The sequence below is a fragment of the Sus scrofa genome, chromosome 14, assembly GCF_054392235.1.
Source record: "Sus scrofa isolate SSC_HxYL_T2T_F1_AM1 chromosome 14, Sscrofa_HxYL_maternal_Yorkshire_Landrace_v2.0, whole genome shotgun sequence".
Lineage (NCBI taxonomy): Eukaryota > Metazoa > Chordata > Mammalia > Artiodactyla > Suidae > Sus > Sus scrofa.
In genome coordinates this window covers 130,135,072-130,157,756 of record NC_139396.1, presented here as the reverse complement: position 1 = coordinate 130,157,756, position 22,685 = coordinate 130,135,072, and the positions used below count along the sequence as shown (strand labels likewise).

At 39.1% G+C, this 22,685-nt stretch overlaps 1 long non-coding RNA gene across 2 annotated transcripts; it reads left to right on the top strand.

The window, feature by feature from the left end:
- The first annotated feature begins 4 nt into the window (after positions 1-4).
- Positions 5-22,141, top strand: LOC110256636 (uncharacterized). 2 transcript variants are annotated; one of them, XR_014826713.1, is made up of 5 exons: positions 262-560; positions 917-957; positions 1,781-1,838; positions 18,968-19,988; positions 20,286-21,995. It is a non-coding gene; the product is annotated as an uncharacterized LOC110256636 (long non-coding RNA). The 2 variants fall into 2 exon arrangements; XR_002338419.2 differs by lacking the exons at positions 18,968-19,988; positions 20,286-21,995 and adding an exon at positions 22,057-22,141 and having other exon boundaries at positions 5-560.
- Positions 22,142-22,685: the final 544 nt, after the last annotated feature.

The following is a 22,685-nucleotide window of genomic DNA, read 5'->3' as shown; positions in this document are numbered from 1 at the left end:
ATGCAGTTATCATGGCTGCTATCAGTGAGCCTCCGCAGTGGAGATCGAGGCTAGAGTTGCTCAGGCAGCTCTCAGACTTTGGGGCTTCAGGGAGATCTGTCAAAAGACAAAGGATGAGAGAACTGGGCGGCAGGGTGTCCCACGTGGTTTTAGAATCTGCGCCTCCGCGATTCCTGTTAACTTGCCGCCAAGTTTTTCCAGAGGAGACGCTCCTCTTGGCAGGGTGGGGCGTCCCTTACGTGCCGGGTTTTTGTTCCGGTCACTCTGCGCTGCCCAGGAGTCCAGTGGTCAGTGCGATGGCTGGTCCGGGAAGAAAAGGTTGACCGGAGGCTAGAACCGAGAGATGCGGAGCCGCGCTGGGGACTCCGAGGCGTCCAGACTGGGGGAGCCAGACTGAATGTAGTCCCGGCTACCGCCCCCACTCAAGTCCGGTCCCTAGAGGCCGCGATGCTCTTCACCGAGGGGGCGCTCAGAGTAGGCTGTTGGCCTCTTCACTGCCGACCCAACTTCACCCCACAGTAGACTTTGATCCTTGACAAATCTAGGATATGCATATTGCAGTATGTGATTTTTTTTTTTAATCCCAAATGCAAGCAAACTAATGGTTTTAAGTTTCAGAATTAATAGGGAAAGTTCTCATGTTGAGTCGTGTGGTGGTTTTCTTTTAAGACTTAAACTTGGATAAACTGCTACAGCTTGTGAGATTTTACCAAAGCATTCTTTTAAAATAACTGATATGAGGAAATGGGCCAATATATCCAATACTCAGAAAATTGTTGAGCCTTGCTGCTGAGCAGTTGTCATGAAACACGAAAACGCCAGTTATACCTCACGATGATGTTTTAATTGTCAGAAGCTTATGAAAATACACTGATTCTAGTTACAGATATATTAATTTGAGTTAGTTCTCTTTCAGGGTGTCCTATAGGTTTTGCCATCGGGTGGAACAGAACAAATGTGAGTTTATTAACATTTCCTAGTAGTTAAAATTACTTCTTAAGTGCTTAACTGTATATATGTTGGATTAAAAAAATCTCACTTGAGTTCTCTTGTGGCACGGGGAATTGGCTAAGAATGTGGCGTTGTCACTGCAGTGGCTTGGGTCACTACTGTGGCCCCCTGGCTGAAGAACTTCCACCTGCCGCAAGCTCTGGCAAAGACAAAAGCAAGAAAACTCAGATGAAATCATTTTTATTTGACTGAAATATGTAATGATCTGATGATGTGTAATACCCATATGGAATATTACTATTTTTATAGAAACAAACATATGGAAACTAATATTTAAAGCAGGTCGATTCTACATAATGTGTTATAATTTGGATTTTCACATAAGCTCCCAAAATTGGAAGAGCTGACCTAGAAAGTCTTTAAAAAATGTAGATATTTACCCTCTTCTCAGAATATTCCAATTGTTTGAACAGAAAATAAAATGACATTAGAAAGCACCTGGGATTTGCTTTTATAATTATATGTGCAAAGCAGTAGTTGATAATGGCTGAGGAAGTGCTTTATAATGTATAAAGTAATATGTAAATCATGAACGGTTATTACTTGCACTCTTCTAGACGAATCATGTCTCCAAATGTATTAATATATACAGTTGTAATTTTAAAGAAGCCAAAAAGGAATTATATATTTATACAGTTTAAATATTTTCCCTTGTTTATGTGTTATTTGAGTTTGTGTTTATAACTGCCTTTTTACACATTGGAGTACTTAGTAATTTGATACTGATGGATAGAGGGTAGATTCTTACCTGTCATATGGTTTCTTGCAGGTAGGTCTACTGGGTTCTTGGCACAGTACCATATGGACCTGGACAAAGCATTTTTAAGGTGGAAATTTTTATTATGCTAATCATTTCAAACATTTGAGCAGTCTAGTTTTCCGGTATTTTATTCAAATAACTAAATGCAGGGTTCATATAGCGAGCAATATTTGTGGGATAATTTATGATCACTTTAAATTATTTCCTACCAAATGTAAAGTTACATCTCAAATAGTTAACTTTTTTGGAGCACTGTGTTAAGTCCTGTATGTACATTATCTCACTTAATACTTACAGTAATATCATGAATTAGGTTGCTTAAACTTGCTCTTTCACAGACGTATGAACAAGGCAAAGAGGGATTAAGATCCTTGCCCCTGGTCCCAAAATTAGAGCTGTATTCTAGAGCCTTTCCTTCCATTAACTGCAGGCTTAGGTAGAAGAATGAGAATGGACTCAGATCTGGACACAAGTCCTACCTACCCTGTTTTGTGAATTAGGGCAAGTCATTTAACCTCTCTGCATTTCATTTTCCTCTGCTGCCACAGATGAACACTTTGAACTATTACATTTTATTGAATCATGAATCGTCAAAAAATCCTTAAAAGGGCGCCTTCACCATTATCTGCCAGATTTTCTTCCATGCCCCCGACACTCATTCCATAAGTTTCGGTGCACATATGCAGGCAGCGATAATGCTACTGCCGCCTGGTCTGACCACACTGTAAGCTGTGACCAATTTGAGAGATGTCAAAATGTAAAATAATATGTGTCTTGGAATAGATGACAGGCAGTAGGTGATCTCTGAGCTACTTTTCAACAACAACCCTATGACATCTGTGACTTTATAACACTTTACTGCTAATCTATGTATTTTTAATGTAAATGATTCAAGGTAAAGCTTAAACTTCTTGATAATGGAAAAGTAATAACCATGCCTGGTTTTTTCACCTCTGAATCCCCAGTACCTTGCCTGTAGTAAATGTTCAATAAGTGTTTGCTGAATGAATTAAGCAAATCTTCACTTCATATTACAAACACAACTTTTTTAAAAATTGTATTTGACTTGAATATAACATATAATAGTATCAACAGTGCAAAAATATTTTGCTAGCATTTTTTTGAATGCATAAATGCACTGTTAAAAAACAGTGGTGATTCTTTCCAAACATCTTTCCTGCTCACTGTTGTTGATTGTCATCAAATGTGGAGTACATTTTATTCCTTGAAGAGGATGTTGAAAATTGAAATGTGGACATAGAGACTTTTTAACAAGATATCATAGAGGAATCATTTTAATAAAAGTTGGAAAATGTTATTTTGAAATCTCATTACATTTTTATGAGTGTTCTGGAGGTGATTAAGCATAGTATTTTCCAAATGTACAAGTGTGTCTGAGTTATGAATGATGAAAATAACTATAATTGCAAGATATTTTGAAACTATGCAAATGGGCAGAAAAAGTGTTTTAAGTTTTGGGGTAGGCAAGTGTAAAATAATGAAACTAAAGAAATTATCCCAACCATATTTATGGTGTGTCTTATGAGGTCTGTACTTTCAGTTAGAACCAGGAAGAGGACACAGGAATTACTATAGAGTTATAGAGACATTTCTCTGGAGGTGATCAGCTAAGTGTTATGCTGTAGCCAGAAAAGCCAACAAGATGTGAGGTATCGTGAAAGGGATGTGGGAAAATCAGCAAACAGTATCTTACCCTCAAGCAACACAATGGTCTTTCTAAACATGAGATGCAATTATTTTACACTCATGAAGGGTAGATCCAGAATGTTCAAAATCTTTTCAATTCTTAAATATGATTGTAGTTATAATTTTCCTCACAGAATTCTGGAAAGCCTATGTGCTTGTATGCCTAACTTTTATTTTATTTTATTTTTGTCTTTTTTTTTTGCTATTTCTTGGGCCGCTCCCACGGCATATGGAGGTTCCCAGGCTAGGGGTTGAATCGGAGCTGCAGCCACCGGCCTACGCCAGAGCCACAGCAACGCTGGATCCGAGCCGCGTCTGCAACCTACACCACAGCTCACAGCAACGCCGGATCGTTAACCCGCTGAGCAAGGGCAGGGACCGAACCCGCAACCTCATGGTTCCTAGTCGGATTCATTAACCACTGCGCTACGACGGGAACTCCATGTATGCCTAACTTTTAAAGACTAAATACTAGTGCTTCTAAGTAGAGGTTAAGTCATTTACTTAGCTCCCAAAATTTCTGTCACTAAAACTCTACCACATTATAGCATGTTATAACTGAATAAACGTTAACCAGTAACTCTTTGAATTTCTACCATCAGTTTGCTTTTCTCAGGACCTTTTTTTCACAGAAAGTGCAAAGTTTTTATTCCTTTATAAGTTGCTTGCCTATGTAATAATGAAGAGGGAATAGTGTTTACATCTCTTAGTACTTAATTTCTTGCACAGACTGTATCAATGTATACTTTTCCTGAATACCCAGGTCCAAAGACAAATAAGCTCAGGGGCCCACAGGAAGTTATTTTATGAGTCCAAATAAAATAATTCATTTTTTGAGGTGTTTCAAAAAACTTTATGCTTATTGATTAAAGGCTTATTCCTCTAACAGTTTGATGATTTCTCCAAGGAGGAGTGATCTTTATCATTAAATTTGGAGCAAATATGTTTTTTGACTTCACTAACTAATTTCTTAAATAACTAATGATTGCTTTGTACCCATTTCAAAAATTTTTTCTTTAAAATGTCTATTATTTCCACATCTTTTTTCTCCACCTTTCTGATTCCCTATAAGTAAATCACAGTAAGCTTCTCCCCTTACCCTGCCAACTGTGAATTTCATCTAGGCCGAAATCCTAGGAAATGTTCACTTTGTTTTGTGTGGTTTTTTTCATATGTTTAAGAATTTATAGTAAATATAGATAATTTAGAAATGTTGACATTTGGAGAGACTCTCAGTAACTCAAAATAATAAAATCAAAAAGGCATGGGACACTTGAAAGGAGGACTAGAAACAAGAATTTAAAACCCTCTCATATTATTTACCTTCAGCAATTGTGAATTAATAAGCATTGCACTTCATCTCTAGGGCAAGTAAATTCTTTAAAAGTTTTTAGAGATGGAATATTGCTAACTTAAGACATCATTGTTTTTGGTGTATTGAAGGTAAAGGATTTTACAAATTCTCTAACAACTTTATTCCTCAGATCCTACTTTTTTTCCTTTGAGATCTCAGCCATGACTTCTTTCAATATGGAGTATTCATAAATGTTATGCTACAATTTGGTGAAGAAATATTGCATTTCCTTTCTAATCTTTATTAGAAAATCTTCTTTTTTTTTTTCTTTTTATGGCTGCACCTTTGGCATATGGACGTTCCCAGGCTAGGGGTCGAATCAGAGCTGTAGCTGCAGGCCTGTGCCGCAGCCATAGCAAAGCAAAATCTGAGCTGCATCTGCAGCCTTAGCTGCAGTTGATAGCAACACCAGATCCTTAACCCATTGAGCAAGGCCAGGGAGCAAAATCACATTCTCATGGAGATTTTGTGAGGTTCTTAACCTGCTGAGCCGCAGTGGGAGTTCCTAGAAAATCATTCTTTATAGTCAATTGCTTAAATGCTTGATGCCCCATTAATTGGAAGAATATTCTTTTTATTCTCTGCCTTCTAATGTGGTGACTGTGAGAAGTCTCATGTTTAACAAATAATATTTGAAGTGCTTACACAGGGTTAAGAGATAGACATGAAAAGATGACTACACCTTGCCACAGCCCTGGCACTACCTATGTGAGAATGATGTTTAAACACATAAGGATAATCCATACTGTGATGAAAATATGCACAGGGTAGAGAGAGACACCAGTGATTCTTCCCCAAACCTGGAGAGCATATTAAAAGAGGAGAAGGGGCTTCATAGAGCTGTGATACCTTGAAGAGCAAGGCTCATTGAGGAAGGACTCTAAACAACTCGGTGGCTGTGTTTCTCGATGGGGACAGTGTTAACATAGGATAGGACAGTTCGTCACTATAATAGACGCTCCTAAGCATTGCAAGATATTGAGCAGGCTTTTATCTGTGATCTTTTCCCACCAATAGCTTCAGCTGGGGTCAGTATGTGTCATTGGCTTCCTTACTCCCCAGTTGTGATCTTTATACATGCGCATACTATGACTTTCTGACCCTTTGTGTTCATGTCATTTTCATTCATTCAGCAAAGACTTTCTTTTTGTTTTATTTTGTTTTGTTTTGTTTTTTGCTTTTTAGGGCCTCACCTGTGGTATATGGAAGTTCCCAGGCTAGGGGTCAAATCAGAACTGTAGTTGCCAGCCTACACAACTACAGCAATGCTCGATTGGAGCCATGTCTGAGACCTGCACCACAGCTCACAGGAATGCTGGATCCTTAACCCACTGAGTGAGGCCAGGGATTGAACCTGCATCCTCATGGATACTAGTTGGGTTTATTACCACTGAGCCATGATGAGAACTCCTCTAGGGCTTTTTTCTGACAATGTTTTTTGTTTCCTTGTACAAAAATCCTTTCCCATTGTCATCCTTAGGTGCATCAAAAGGCAAACTTTTATTTTCTACATATTTAAAATACTACCAATAACTTCTTACCTTCAATCTCAGATCCACCATACTTTCTGTATATAGTACTCACATCAGTGATATTTCTATAATGATTTTGAACCTGAATTTAAGTCACTCAACCTCAAGAGAGAAGGTAGCCTCTAGTGAGTTGGGATTTTTCTTAGAAACCCCTTTCTGCTTAAAAGACTTCCTAGAGAAAAATCACACATTTTAGAAAACTAGTAGCCTTACTTTTATGTTCATGACTTTGCCTGGTAATTCTTCCCTATTTCCCATTCTCCATAAGATTTCTTTTATTTTTTAATTTAATATTATTTTTTGGCTACACCTGTGACATGTGGATTGAATCCCGGGCTAGAGATTGAACCCATGCCACAGCAGCAACCCAAGCCCCTGCTGTGCCACGGGAGAACTCTCATAGGAGTTATTTTACTTCTGCTCACTTAAGATCTTCCTTCCCCCTTGTGTCTGAAAACCCTTGCACTCCATCATTCTCAATGTACTATTTTACCTCCCATTTTCTCAGAGAAGATAGAAAGCATGAGATGGACTATTTCTCAAAGTAGTGCCACCAAACCTTCAAATTTACTTCATTGATACCCATTCTTTGTTTTTCCTTTCACAATGGAAAAGATGACCCTCTTCTGGTCCATGGCTCTGGATCCCTTCCCAGTTCTGCTCCTTAGAGTCTTTGCCTCTTTGCTTATCTGTGGCTCCTTCCGTTGGCATTTAGGTAGTCTCAAGTCTCTTCTATCAGACAAAAAAATAAAAACTTCTAGAAACTCATCCTTCTCCAGTCCCTTTTCTTGCTTCCCCTTCTCAGACACGGTTCATGAAGAAGTTGCCTCTACGTGTTGTTCCTTACTTTGTACTCCTATTTATTCTTCAATTAACCACAGTATTTTACCTCAACTGAAACCACCAGTTTTAAAGGTCTCCAACCACCACTTTGTTTCTAAATCCACTGGGTACTTTTCAGACATTGTCTGACTTGACCTCTCTTTAATATACGACAGTTTAACCACTCTTCTTCCTTGGCTTCTCTGACACCACTGTTTCCTGGTATTAGATAACTTATTTATCTGGACATTCTTTCTCAGTGTCTTTCAGGGAATCTCATTCATTCATTCTCTCATTCATATATTTATTAAGCATCTATTATATGCCAGGCACTGTGTTAGACACTGGAAACTGAGAATCTGACATAACCTTTCTCCAGAAATATAAACTCATAGACATACACTCAAATTTTAGCATACATTTTCAAGGGTTTCATGTCTGCTAGTGCCTGTTTATCATTCTAGATTGAGACCTTGCCTCAGAGCCTCCAGCATACATTCGTAGGAGCTTTTACAAAAACATGTTTTTAAAAACCTTACTTAAGAAGCTTAAATACAAAAAAAAAAAAAAAAAAGCCCTGTGGAGAGTAAAAATGAAGACAGTTTTTCCCAGAAGAGAGATTTTGCCATTGTGGGAAACTTTTCCTAAGGTGACATGATTAAACCAGTTCTTCCATCCTAACCTCTGTGGACAAGCTCCTGTCTCCCTCTTCCTCAACCCCAACTCCCATATACCTTGACTGGTGTTATAAGAATGGAATTCAGAAAGAGACTTAACCCATCCTTTAAAAAGGATAAACTGAAGTAATAGAACTGGTATCACTACTTTGAGGTTAGGTTGTATAGGATTCTAGCTTTTACTAGGGTTCAGATGATGAATAAGATCTCAGCTTCAGAAAAGGGGGTCAGAGAGTAGGCTGAGTAATTCCTCACTCGATTATGTTAATTGTAGTGACAAGAGAAGGAAATGGTCCTGGTGTTGATATCTTGTGGCCACAAGTAATAGAATATATGCATTCTGGGCACTATCTCTTTATGCCATCCAGACTCTGCCACCACCCTCCAAAGTGGGTGGTGCTGAGAAGATCCAGCTCTATCTTCTCCTTACATGTTTTTAAAAAGAATCTTTTAGCCAAAGATTGCATATTGAGTTTTGTTTTGTTTTGATCGCTGAAAACAGGGGGAAATGGTAAAATTCATGTTTCTTTTGGAGCTATTGTATGAAATAAAATGTTTGCCAATTTTTTTTTTCATCCAACAAATATATATATCAAGCATCCTCTGTTGTGTTCAATGCTGGGCATATAATTAATGATGAGTAAAAATAGATGACACCGGAGTTCCCGTCGTGGCGCAGTGGTTAACGAATCCGACTAGGAACCATGAGGTTGCGGGTTCGGTCCCTGCCCTTGCTCAGTGGGCTAACGATCCGGCGTTGCCGTGAGCTGTGGTGTAGGTTGCAGATGCAGCTCGGATCCCGCGTTGCTGTGGCTCTGGCGTAGGCCGGTGGCTACAGCTCCGATTCAACCCCTGGCCTGGGAACCTCCATATGCCGCGGGAGCGGCCCAAAGAAATAGCAACAACAACAACAAAAAGACAAAAGACAAAAAAAAAAAAAAAAAAAAAAAATAGATGAAACCCCTGCTCATAAAGCTTATGGTTTAGTATAATAGATCACCAGTAACCAGACAATCACAAACATATAAAAATGCAGTTTAACAGGTACTAGGAAGAAATGTATAAGGTTCTATGAGAGTCTGTAAAAATAGAATTTGACTATGTTAGAGAACTCTTCTTAAAATGATGCTCAAGCTGAAACATGAAGAGTGACTAATGTTAACTAGGTGAGGAGGAAAGGAAAGTGTTCCCAGACAAAAGGGCTCAAATGTGTAAAGGATTTGTTATAGGAGAGAACGTGCCAAGAAGAGGTACTAGAAGAAAGATTGGGTGGCTGTAGGGAAGAGTGAGGAGGAGATAAGGCATGAGGTCAGATTTGAGTTTTGAGATCTTGGGTATGATTGAAGAAAGGAGTAGAGTGGGGCACAATGCAGACGAGAACCCCTGTCTTCCAAGCATGAAGTGATGGTAGCTCAGACCAGGCGAGTGTTGATGGAAATTTAAGAGATATTGATTGTACTTGGCAATTGGTTTTGAATGTAGATACTGAATTAGACTGGATGTAAGTTTTGCTAATAGTTTAGAAGAAACTGAATTTAGATTATTCCTTTTGGCAGTGAAATACTTACAGGTTAAAAAATATAGCACAGAGAACTCTACCCAGTGTCCTGTGATAATCTATGTAGGAAGAGAATCTGAAGGAGAATAGATGTGTATATATGTATAGCTGAATAACTTTGTTGTCACAACCTTGTAAGTCAACTATATACTTCAATAAAACTTAAAAAACCCCACATACCTACCTATCTCTGAGTTAGGGCAGTTTATCAATAAAATTTATTGATGAGAGGTCAAATATATGTACACACTTATATATGCTTTTTAAAAGTTATGGAAGACTGTGCCCTGGGACACAGGTCAGTTCCTCCTTGAAGTCTGTTAGATACATTGAACTAAAGCCTCATGTTTGAGAAAATTGAGTCTTGGATCTTTAAGAATAAGCCTCCATGGAGTTCCTGTCGTGGCTCAGTGGAAGAGAATCTGAAGGAATCCGACTAGGAACCATGAGATAGCGAGTTTGATCCCTGGCTTCGCTCAGTGGGTTAAGGATCTGGCTGTGGTGTAGGTCACAGACATGGCTCAGATCCCGAGTGGCTGTGGCTGTGGTGTGACTGGCAGCTATAGCTCTGATTCGACTCCTAGCCTGGGAACCTCCGTATGCCGCCAGCCCTAGAAAAGACAAGGAAAAAAAAAAAAAAAGGAATCATCCTCCAAATTGAAAACTATTTCTGATTTTAAGAGTAAAACTAGGAGTTCCCGTCATGGCGCAGTGGTTAACGAATCCGACTAGGAACCATGAGGTTGCGGGTTCGGTCCCTGCCCTTGCTCAGTGGGTTAACGATCCGGCGTTGCCGTGAGCTGTGGTGTCGGTTGCAGACGTGGCTCGGGTCCCGAGTTGCTGTGGTTCTGGCGTAGGCTGGCAGCTACAGCTCCAATTCGACCCCTAGCCTGGGAACCTCCATATGCTGCAGGAGCGGCCCAAGAAATAGCAAAAAGACCAAAAAAAAAAAAAAAAAAAAGAGTACAACTAATTTTTATAATCAAGCTCGAGATTATTTAGCTTGTTTAGATGGGGTAATGGAACATTCATTTATTATTATTTGTGATTCCTTTACCTCCATCCCTTCTGTAACTGTACTCATCTCTAATCCAAATGCAAATTTAGATGATTCCTAAAAGAAGATACCTATGATAAAATTGCAGGGCAAGGCTCTTTGTCTTCCTCAGCACATTTTCTGTTTGTTATGTTTGAGTGCCACCAGAAAGCTTTGAATAACAGGACATTTACTATTTTTACATCTGACTGAGTCTTTAAAAGTGTGCAATTATTTCATGTTAATTGGTTTAGGACATTCATAAATTGTAGTACCAAGTGAGTTGGTATAATTAGCTGAAATTTTGTTTTTGTTCCAAAATCCAGGCTCAAAGATAGTAAGTAATTTGTCTGAAGTTAGACATCTGATAAATAATGGAATTTGGGTTAGAACCTAAGTTTTGATTCACTTTAAAGCCTGTGCTTTTAACTGCTACAGAACTGTTTCTCCCATAATTCGTAACATTGTACAAATTTATTTGACTTCTTTCAAGTTTTGCATTTGCTCCTTTGAAGTGATCTCTGACACCACTGTTGAGGTTTCTGCTCTGACAGTGTCTGTTGCCATAACCTCTTTTGTTTATCAACTAATTCTTCATTTTTTGACTTGTTTTGAGGACTTGTCTCAGGACCTAAAACTCTCATTCAGTTGTAATCTTGGCTAAATATATTCAACCTGTAGCATTTTAAGTTCCATTCTCGTCTGCAATTGTGTGAGTCTTCTGAAAGGTCTTACATTGGGCCTCTTTCCTATCTCCCACCACAGATCACTAATCAGAGTCCCAACCTTTATCCTGGAATTGCACAATTAGCTCAAAGAACCCAGGTCAGATATGAATTTCTTTATTGTTCTCATTATCCGAAGTACCTTCTTTGAAGATGTTTTCCTTGCCTGTCTCATTGTCTTAGGACTAGAGTCATCATATTCTATTGTAATTTCTCTCAGATATTAATCTTAATTGTATTTGAAACTGTTTTTAATTTTTTTAAATTCTAACACAATTGAGAGGCAAAATAAAGTGGCCTTTCCTCTCCCTGCTCTGGAAAGGTTTGCAAATACAGATAATTTTGTTACCTAAATGCCTGCCTGGCTCCTTTGACACTGCTAATCTCTTGGGTATTGCTCCAAGCTTCCTGTTATTCTGAATGCATTGTCTGTTCCAAATCTAGCCATGCCCAGTATAGACCATTCTGATTCCATCCCCGTATAACTTTTTTTTTTGTCTTTTTGCCTTTTCTAGGGCCGCTCCCTTGGCATATGGAGGTTCCCAGGCTAGAGGTCTAATCGGAGCTTTTTTTGCTGCCGGCCTACGCCAGAACCATGGCAACGCGGGATCTGAGCCACATCTGTGACCTACACCACAGCTCACAGCAACGCCAGATCCTTAACCCACTGAGCAAGGCCAAGGATCGAACCCGCAACCTCATGGTTCCTAGTTGGATTCGTTAACCACTGCGCCACGACGGGAACTCCCATCTCTGTATAACTTTGATGGCCATCATCGTCCAAATTTTATCCATAAGGGAAATTCAGGTGCTGATTTTATTGAAATTTGTCCCTAAGTCTCAGATTGGCTAGAACGTTAGTTCCTCTTTTCCTTTTGAGCAGCTAGTGTGTTTCTTATAAGGAAGGAGGACCACTGTAATTTAGCTGAGACTAAACCAAACAATTACCAGCAACTACATCGTGAACTTCCAACTAATTATGTCCAGTTACCTTAGTGCACCAAGTTTCCCACAGAGACTTAGATCAAATGAACTGACTTCATTTTTTTTTTTTTTGTCCTTTTTTAGGGCCGCATCTGTGGCACATGGAAGTTCCCAGGCTAGGGGTTGAATCAGAGCTGCAGCTGCTGGTCTACGCCACAGCCACAGCAACACAAGATCTGAGCCGTGTCTGAGACCTACACCACAGCTCACAGCAAAGCTGGATCCTTAACCCACTGAACAATGCCAGGGATCGAACCCACATCCTCATAGGTACTAGTTGGGTTCGTTAACCACTGAGCCATGACAGGAACTCTCCAACTGACTTCATTTTTAGTGTTAGGAAATATACTTCTTTTGTGATATCTGCCATTTTATATTCAATAGAAACATTTAAAGGGAGTGTTAGTTATGCCAGATAAAGAATCCAAGCGGGCAACCTGCTGATTGGTGGTGCCTTTAGAGGAACTGAATAAGAGGGTATTAGTAATTTTTATTTAGTTTAAAGAAATCCAGAAGTTGCCCTGGTGGCTCAGTGGTAATGAACCCGACTAGTATCCATGAGGTTGCAGGTTTGATCCTTGGCCTTGCTCAGTGGGTTAGGTATCCAGTGTTGTCGTGAGCTGTGGTGTAGGTTGCAGATGTGCCTTGGATCCTGAGTTGCTGTGGCTGTGGCATAGGCCTGCAGCTGCAGCTCTAATTCAACCCAGCCTAGGGAGTTCCATGTACCACATATGTGGCCCTAAAAAAGAGAAAAAAAGAAATCCAGCGGTTCAAGTATTAAAGGCCTCACTTCTAGGAGCTATGTAACTTTTGATTTAGGACAAAATCTGGGTCTTCCCTGGTGAAATAGACAAGCCCCATGGCAAGGAGCCTATGAGGATGACTTTGTCAGAAAAGTTGTAGGCTCAGAAAAATCTCCATCCGTCAGATGACCTTTTTGTCTTTGTTCTCCCATCTTTTTTGGATGTCTTCTGGCTGCATGGATTCACAGCCATATATAGTAGTAGTGCCTCCCCATTATTGAGTTCCAAAGAAGTGGGCGCCCTTTTTAAAAAATCAGATTTATTAAAGTATAATTTACATATGATAAAATGCCCACATTCAGTAAGTTTAGATAACTATATACATGTGTGTAACCACCACCACAGTCAAGTGTAGGACATTAATTTTACCCTAAAATGTTTCGTTGTGTCCCTTCCCACTCAGTCCACTCTGCACCCAAGTACCTGCCCAGGCAACTACTGAGAGTAACACTCATGAGATGAGGCTGTCTATCAGTGTGAAATAAATTTGTCTTTCTTAGAGTTTTAAACAAACAGAATTATCAGTATGTTCTCTTTGGGGTCTGGCTTCTTTCATTCAGCATCAGATCTTTAAGATTCATCCATATTGTTTATGTATCTGTAGTTTGTTTTTATTGCTGGGTATTATTCTGTTGTATGGATACAGCACAATTTGCCTGTCTTCACCTATCGATGGACATTTGGGTTGTTTCCAGTTTTTGGTTATCCTTTGTTTGGACATATGTTTTTCATTTCTCTTGGGTAAATACCTAGGGGTGGAATGGCTGGGTCACATGGTAAATGGATGCTTGAATTTATAAGATTGTTTCCCAGAGTGGTTGTATCCTTTTACGTTTCCACCAGCAATGTCTGAGAGATCCTTTTGCTTCACATTCTCACCAGTACTTGGTCATTTTAATTATGGCCATTTTAGTGGATGTGTAGTAGCATCTCACTGTGGTTTTAATTTGCATTTCTTTGATACTGAGGATGCTGAAGGATATTCTTATGTACTTCTTGGCCATACTTACATCTTTTTTGTGAACAAATATTTGTGAGCAACTGAGACTTGCTAGGCTTGCTTGATACTTCATCTGCTAGCCCACTTGGACTTCTAGAATGGCCACCAGAATTGCACTGTCCCTTCTCAGCCACACACCCTGCTTGCACTGTACCACTTCCCTTTCTCTAGGTCAGGGATCAGTAAACTTGTTTTTGTAAAGGGCCAGATAATAGAAATTTTGTCACAACCATTCAGCTTGCTCACTGTGGAAGCAGCCATAGACAGTATGTAAATGAAGATATGTGGCTGTGTTCCAATGAAACTTTTCTTATGGGCCCTAATAGTGCCATATAATATTCTTCTTTAGATTTTCTTTTCAACCATTTAAAAAAGTAAAAACTCTTCCTAGCTTGCAGGCCTAAGCTTGCCCATCTCTGCTCTAGATGGTTCACGAGATTTTGCTATACCCTTAGGGTGCAGTGGAGTCACATAGGAATCTGAGTTCCAGCTCCACCGCTTACTGATTAGGTAGCCTTGGGCATCTCCCCCTTCTCTTTTAAAGGAGACTTTCTGGAAGTCTCAAAGAGTGCTGCCACTTATATTTAGTTGGCTGAAACTTAGTTGCTGAGCTATACCTAACTGAAATGGAGGCTAGCAAGTTAGACTAAGTGACCATTTGTGCCCAGTTGAAAATTGGGGTTTGCGGAGTTGCCCTTGTGGCTCAGCAGTAATGAACCTTACTAGTATCCATAAAGATGTGGGTTCAAGCCCTGGACTCGCTCAGTGGGTCAAGGATCCAGTGTTGCCACGAGCTGTGGTGTGGATTGAAGACACGGCTCAGATCCCACAGCTGTGGCTGTGGCTGTGGCTATGGCTATGGCCAGCAGCTGCAGCTCTGATTCTACCCCTAGCCTTGTAACTTCCATATGCCATGGGTGTAGCCCTAAAAAGAAAAAGAAAGAAAAAACTGTTGTTTTGTTGTTGAATGAGAGCATGGGTGTTGGGGTAGGTAATACATTCTGTGTAATATCCCCCCCCCTTTTTTTTTTTTTGCTTTTTAGAGCTATAGCTGCCAGCCACAGCCACAGCAATGCAGAATCTGAGACGTGGCTCATGGCAATGCTGGATCCCCTACCTGCTGGGTGAGACCAGGGATCCAACCTGCATCCTCATGGATTCTAGTCAGATTCATTTCCACTGAACCACAATGGGAACTCTCTACACTTTTTTTTTTTTTTTTTTAGGGCTGAACCTTCAACATATGGAAGTTCCCAGGCTGGGGTCAAATCGGAGCTGCAGCAGCCAGCCTATGCCACAGCAACACGGGATCCCAGCCACATCTACAACCTACTCTGCAGCTTGCAGCAACACTGGATCCTTAACCCACTGAACGAGGCCAGGGATTGAACCCTCATCTTCTTGAATAATAGTCAGGTTCTTAACCCACTGAGCCACAACAGGAACTCCGGAATATACTTTTAATCTACACCCCGTCCAGATATTCTCTGCATCCTAGAATAGGCTCCTGAATTAAACTAGGCACTGAGCTTAGTCACATCTACCTGCTTGAGAAGGTGTCTCATGGATTGTTAAGTTACAGTGAGAGAAACCAGATTTTAAATCCAAGGCATCTTCAGTACTGTCTATCAAAATTGTTAGTATTGACAAAAAGCAACATTTGAAAAATCTTTCTTTCTCTCTTTCTTTCTCTCCCTTTCTTTCTTTCTTTCTTTCTTCATTTTGGCTTTATAGGGGTACCCAAGCTAGGGGTCCAGTCGGAGCTGTGGCCGCTGGCCTACGCCAGAGCCACAGCAATGTGGGATCCAAGCCATCTGAGACCTACACCACAGCTCATGGCAACACCGGATCCTTAACCCACTGATCGAGGCCAGGGATTGAACCCGCAACCTCATGGGTACTAGTTGGATTTGTTTTCACTGCACCACAATGGGAACTCCCCCAAAATCTTTAGACTATTGCCATTTCAGACCTCTTTTGTGATGTTCTGTTTTCCTTAAGCTTCCAAAGTTCTGCATCAGATTCTGAGGTTAATTCCTTTTCTGGTGATAACAATGCTTTGGTGAATACAGTGTCAGCATAGACTTTTCCTACCCTGCTGGTGAATAAAAATTCAAAATAAATAGGTATGATTATTTTAAATACTTTGCTTTAGGTATTCCTCCCCTAAATGCTTGTCTTCACAGCACCTGAGTGTTTTTTTTTTTTTTTTTTTTTTTTTTTTTTTTTTTTAATTAACAGTGGTAACAATTTGAGTAAATGGAGCTTTGGTTACTTGTCTCCAAAGAATTTCGTGATAGGCTGAACCTTATTCAAGGTCTTTGACTTAGTGTCTGTTGTCAGGGTACTCATCCAGATACAAGGGAAACTTTTCCAAAGTCTTAGAAACATGGGTGCTCATTAGCCGTGGTTATCACCCTTCCTGGTCATGATACTAGTCCCGTAACCTAATATCTAGGAGAGGAGGTAGGTACAGGAATAATCGGCAGACGGTACAAGGACACAGCTGCAATCTGCAGAACATGCCACCTAGCCATGCCCTTCTACCCTGAGGTAGCCTTCTGTGACAAAAGATGTCACCTGCTGTCTTGGGAACCTCTAGGAAAGAAAATGGATGTACAGCAAAAGTGCCTTGTTTCTGCATTATATGAGGCATAGTTTTTCAAACTACAGTCTCAAGACTATCAACACTAAAATCCTCGACATTGTCTTTTAAAAATGTAGGTTCTTGATTCCCATTCATAACTGATAATTTTTTTTAAAGGTAAGATACACAGAAGTAAATATAACAAGAAATGTGTAGGATTTGTATGTAGAAAACTTCAAAATTGTACTGAGAACCATCAATGAAGATTTTAATACATAGGTATATCTTACTCTTGGATAGGAAGATGTGCCCCTAGCACTATAACCAAGGTTAAAAGAAAATTTTAACCAGTAAACATATTTGTGACAGGTAATATAGCTAACAAACTTATTCCTGGCTATAGGAAATGCTTTTTTAAACAAGACTACAAGCAAAGAGATACTGGCAAAGGGATCAATGGGCATTTCATCGAAGTGGCCACTAAACTTATTCAAAGATGGTCAGCTACACTCAGAACTTAAGAAATGCCAATACAGGATTTTCCTGGTGCCTAGTAGGTTAAGATCTGCCACTGTCACTGCTGTGGCTCAGGTTATTGCTGTGGTGTGGATTTGATCTTTACGGATCCAGGAATTTCCGTGTGCCACAGGTGTGGCCAAAAAGGAACTGCTAATAAAAACAAAAATGAGATATTTTCATCTGTTATATTTACAAAGATGAAAAAACTCGATAATTATAACCATTGTTGGGAATGGTAAAATATACGTTCATTAGAACATTTTTATTTTTGGCCACACCTGCGACACGTGGAAGTTCCCGGGTCAGGTATTGAACCCATGCCACAGCAGTCACCCGAGCTGCTGCAGTGACAATGCCAGACTCCTTAACCCATTGCACTACAAAGGAATTCTTAGAACATTTTTTGATTCAGAACATTGGGAAATGATTGAAATATATTGTGTTCACATCATTTAGTACCAACAATCCTCCTAAAATCTGTTTGGATATACTGTATTTTAATTTTATAAAAATCATTGCTGATATATTGTGAAATACAAAAAGTAGAATACAAAATTACATATCCATTATGCAGCCAGAATTATGTGTATACAGGAAGGATACCAAAAGGAGATTATTTTTTTGCCATTTTGCTTTTTATATTTTGCGTTCTCTAAATTTTCTATGTTAACCAATCAGAAAAAAAAATTAATAAACAGACACGTCATGTGATCTTGTAAGCATTGTAATGCTAGCATACATTATAATGGTAGCATACTCTACACTCTTTGATATATCTTAGAGATTGTCCACATCAGTTAATATAGAGAAGTACTTTATTCTTTTAAGTGCCATTGTAATAGCAAAATTGTCTTTGATGAATATTTAGGTTGTTTTAGTCTTTTGCTCTTATCGACAATAGTAAAATAAATAATTTGTGCCGAGAGCATTTCACATTTAACTACTGGTAGGATAAATTCTTAGAAGTGGAATTTTACTGGGTTAAAATATTTTTGTATTTGTAGTTTTGATACAAATTGCCAAATTGCCTTTCATGGAATTTGATTTAATCAGACACTTCTGTAAATGATATAGGATAATGCCTACCCCCCAACACTGTCATCAAATTTACAAATTAGGTTAAAACATCTTTTCTTTAGAGATATTTGTATTACTCTTTCTGGAATCTACCTATTCATATCTTTACCTCTTTGTATGTTAAGAAAATTAGCCTTTGCCTAGAGGTTAGTTGCAGATACTTAAACCCATGAGATTATTTGTCTTTCAACTTTGATTATGTTGATTTTTGCCATGCAGAAAAACATTTAAATTTATATAGTTAAAGTTCCCATTGTGGCTCAGCGGAAACGAATCTGACCCCTTGCTCAGTGGATTAAGGATCTGCCGTTGCCGCGAGCTGTGGTGTAGGTTGAAGACGTGCCTCGGATCTGTGGTTACTGTGGCTGTGGTGTAGGGCAGCAGTTGTAGCCCCGATTTGACCCTTAGCCTGGGAACCTCCATATGCCATGGGTGCAGCCCTAAAATAAATAAAATAAATTTGTATAATTAAATGTTATTGCCATGATTACTTATTTTTATTTTTGAGATGGGGATCAGTTTTTTCTTCCAGGAGACTACGCATTGATGCAACTCAGTTTATTGAATAATCCATGTTTTCCTCTACTGACTTGAGGTGCTACCTTTATCACATATTAAATTCCATATATATTTTGGCTTATTTTGAGGATTTCTATTCTGTTTCATTGAATTATCTGTCAAGTCGTCTGCCAGTATCATGGTGTTTTATTTATTGCAGTTTATTATGTATTTTAATATGTCAGAGAGCTCTTTCATTATCCTTTTTAAGAATTCTCCTGGTAATTCTTTTTTGTTTTGTCTTTTTGTCTCTTTAGGGCCATGCCTGCGGCATATGGAGGTTCCCAGGCTAGAGGTCTAATCGGAGCTACAGCTGCTGGCCTACCTCACAGGCACAGCCATGCCAGATCCAAGCTGCATCTTCAACCTACATCACAGCTCAGAACAACGCTGGATCCTTAACCCACTGATCAAGGCCAGGGATCGAACCTGGAACTTCAGGATTCCTACTCAGATTCATTTCCTCTGCGCCACGACAGGAACTTCGAAAACTATTTTAATTATGTATCCAGACTCAATTCGCTTGTTCTCTGTAATAGTTTTTCAGTTGATCATCTTGGCGTTTTTAGGTGTACAATCGTATTTGCAAATAGTGCTGATTTTACCTCCTAATTTTTAAACTCTTTCTTTTGTCTGGCTGTATTGCATGCATGTATGTTATCAGTTTCTTTTTCTTTTATAATTCATTAATTTATGCTTTTATCTTATTTCTTTCCTTCTATTTTTGTTTGGTTTACTTGTTATTTCTCATATTTTTTCAATTGGATGTTAATTTTCCTCTGTGTACTGTTTTAGCTTTTTTCTGGAGTTCCTGGTATGTATTTTCATGACAGTGATTTTCTAGATACTCTGATGCTTCGGCTTGGATTTCTTATTTAATCCAAGAATTCTTTGAGATTGTTTTGGAAGGGGTCTTATTATATATTTTTTGTGCATTGCACTTTCAAGAGAATATGTTTTCTACAATAATTCTTTTTGCAATTGATTTTCTTTGTGGATTGATAATTTCTTTGTGCAAGTTCACATTAGAGCTTAATATTATCAGTGAAAACTTAGATGTAGTTAATTATTAGTACACTATTTACTTGTGCACAAGGAAAACCCAGTAAAGGATTAATTTCATCTAGTGAAGGCAAAAATGGGAATTTTTTTTTGCACTTTGCAGACTATGGATTTTGTTTTTGGGGGGGTGAGCTGCAGATTAACTGGCACACAGCAGAGGCCAGTCAAGGTATTATGATCTTAGGCACCTAGATGAGTCAAAAAAAGAAAGCAGGAGTTCCCGTCGTGGCGCAGTGGTTAACGAATCCGACTAGGAACCATGAGGTTGCGGGTTCTGTCCCTGCCCTTGCTCAGTGGGTTAACGATCCGGCCTTGCCGTGAGCTGTGGTGTAGGTTGCAGACGCGGCTCGGATCCTGCGTTGCTGTGGCTCTGGCGTAGGCCGGTGGCTACAGCTCCGATTCGACCCCTAGCCTGGGAACCTCCATATGCCGCGGGAGCGGCCCAAGAAATAGCAACAACAACAACAAAAGACAACAACAACAAAAAAAAAAAAAAAAAAAAAAAGAAAGCAGTCTCAATTGTCTAAGGCCTCTGTGGAAGACTGTGAGATTTTGCTGTTCGTTTTTTTTTTTTTTTTTGTTTTGTTTTTTTTTTTTTTTTGTCTTTTTAGGGCCTCACCCAAAGCATGTAGAAGTTCCCAGGCTAGGGGTCCAATTGGAGCTGTAGCTGCTGGCCTATGCCACAGCAACACCGATCCAAGGCATGTCTGCGACCTACACAGCTCACAGCAATGCTGGATCCTAACCCGCTGAGCAAGGCCAGGGATCGAACCTGCATCCTCATGGATGCTAGTCAGGTTCGTTAACCACTGAGCCATGAGAGAACTCCTAAAACCTTCTCTTCTTTTGATCCTTGCTAGTGTCCTTTGTTATCCATCCATCTTAGTTATGCCAGGTCTCTACCCTTTCCCCTCTCAGTTTCTTCTTAGATGTCAATTAAATCTACTGTAATATGTTATTAAGATTTTCTGTATCTTATTTTTTAAATTACTGGTCTCTCATGGACTAAGGTGAATTAGTTTCATACTACCTGTGCTTTTATTTTTTCTTGTACATTCTGTAGTTTTTACCTAATATTGTTGCAAGGTTATTTGGTCCACAGATATTCTTTTTCTCTAGTTCATTTATTAATTTCATGTATTTGGTCTTAGTTGTGTCATATTATTTTGTCATACGTACTTATACCTTTTAAAAATATTTTACTATATAGACTGCTTGCTTTGTTTTCTGCATTTCTTTTGAAATTGGGAAGGTTCATATTTTTGTTCCCAGTTATTTACATTTGTAATGCCTTGATTGTACAGTACCCTCAATTCTCTATTAATTTAGCTAGACTTCCAATATCTGTCATTCTTGTCTCTAAGTAATGTTAGATTGATAAGCTAGACTTCATTAAAATTAAAAATTTCTGCTCTGCAAAAGACAATGTCAAGAGACTGAGAAGACAAGTCACAGACTGGGGAAAAATATTTGCAAAATACATCTAATAAAGGACTATTCATTCTCCAGAATATTCCACAACCAACCTGATTAATAAATGGCCTATAAAAGATCAGTGGTTGCCGGCAGGTAGGGGTGGGAGTGGAGAAGGATGAATAGGTAGAGCACAGAGGACTTTTAACTCTGAAAATACATAATGGATAGATGCCGTTATACATTTACAGTAGTATGCCATTACATCTTTATACATTTATAATGGTGGTAGAGAATGCACACCACCGAGAGTGAACCATATGTAGACTATGGTGACTATGTCTCAGTGTAAGTTCATCACTTGTAACAAATGTATCACTCTGGTGGGGTATGTTAATAATGGGGAAGGTTGTACATGTGTAGGGGCAGGGAGAAATCTCTGTACCTTCCTCTCAGTTTTGCTGTGAACCCAAAACTGCTCTAAAAAAAAAAAAAGCTATGAAGAATTTTAATTGGAAAAAAAAGGGGCAGTGGGGTTAGGGGTAGGGTAGCAGGTATCCTTCTCATAGGAAGTAGGAGCCTAGTCTTGATGCTTTCAACTGACTACTTGTCAATTTTTTTGTTTTAATATAAAAGATTTTCAAATGAAGGTTGAGTTCCTCTTATGGCTCAGCAGGTTAAGGATGTGGCGTTGTCACTGCTGAGGCTCAGGTCTGCTGTCACAAAGGTTTGATCTCTGGCCTGGGAACATCCACATGCCATGGCACAGGCAAAAAGAAAAAAATAAAAAAATTAGAAAATAAAATCAAAGTTGAGTGATCCCTTCATATAATTTTAAACTCAGTTCTGGAATGTAACCATTCTGTTTCAGATGTGCCAGTCCTGTCAAGCTAAATGTACGCTACTTGAGGCCAGGGAGGTAAGTCTATCACTATGTGCTTATTAAAAACGCTAGTTATTGATAAATATAAACATATCACATGGAGCTCAGAATCACCTCAATGTAAAGTTTGGAATGCCTCTTTCTTAAATTCAACCTTAAAGAATGACATATATATTAACCAATTCTCCTGAGGGCTGTTGCTAAACTCTGGCATGTGGCAATATATAAAACTAATTTAAAAATACTAATTTTAAGGGGTATTCCTAACCCTTGTATACAAACCTTTAAAATTTTTACTCTTCAAATTTTATCTGCTAAATTTTAAGTAGCAAATGATATTTATACTTAAGTGAACAGACCATTGTCACTCATTGCTGACCCTGTTCCCTCTGACACCCTTGACTATTTTGTGTCCCTACTTTTGAGATTAGACTTCACATTTTCTGCAGCTTGCATTATTGTTTAATAAATTATAAGCTGCAATTGCTAACATACTAACAATTGACTTTAAGCTCAAGAGGCCAAGAAGGCAATGTCGAATATACTTTTGTGAGCTTTGGTGCTCAGTGTGGAAGAAGTAATGAATGGACAAATGTTTCCCACCACTATGGTTATAT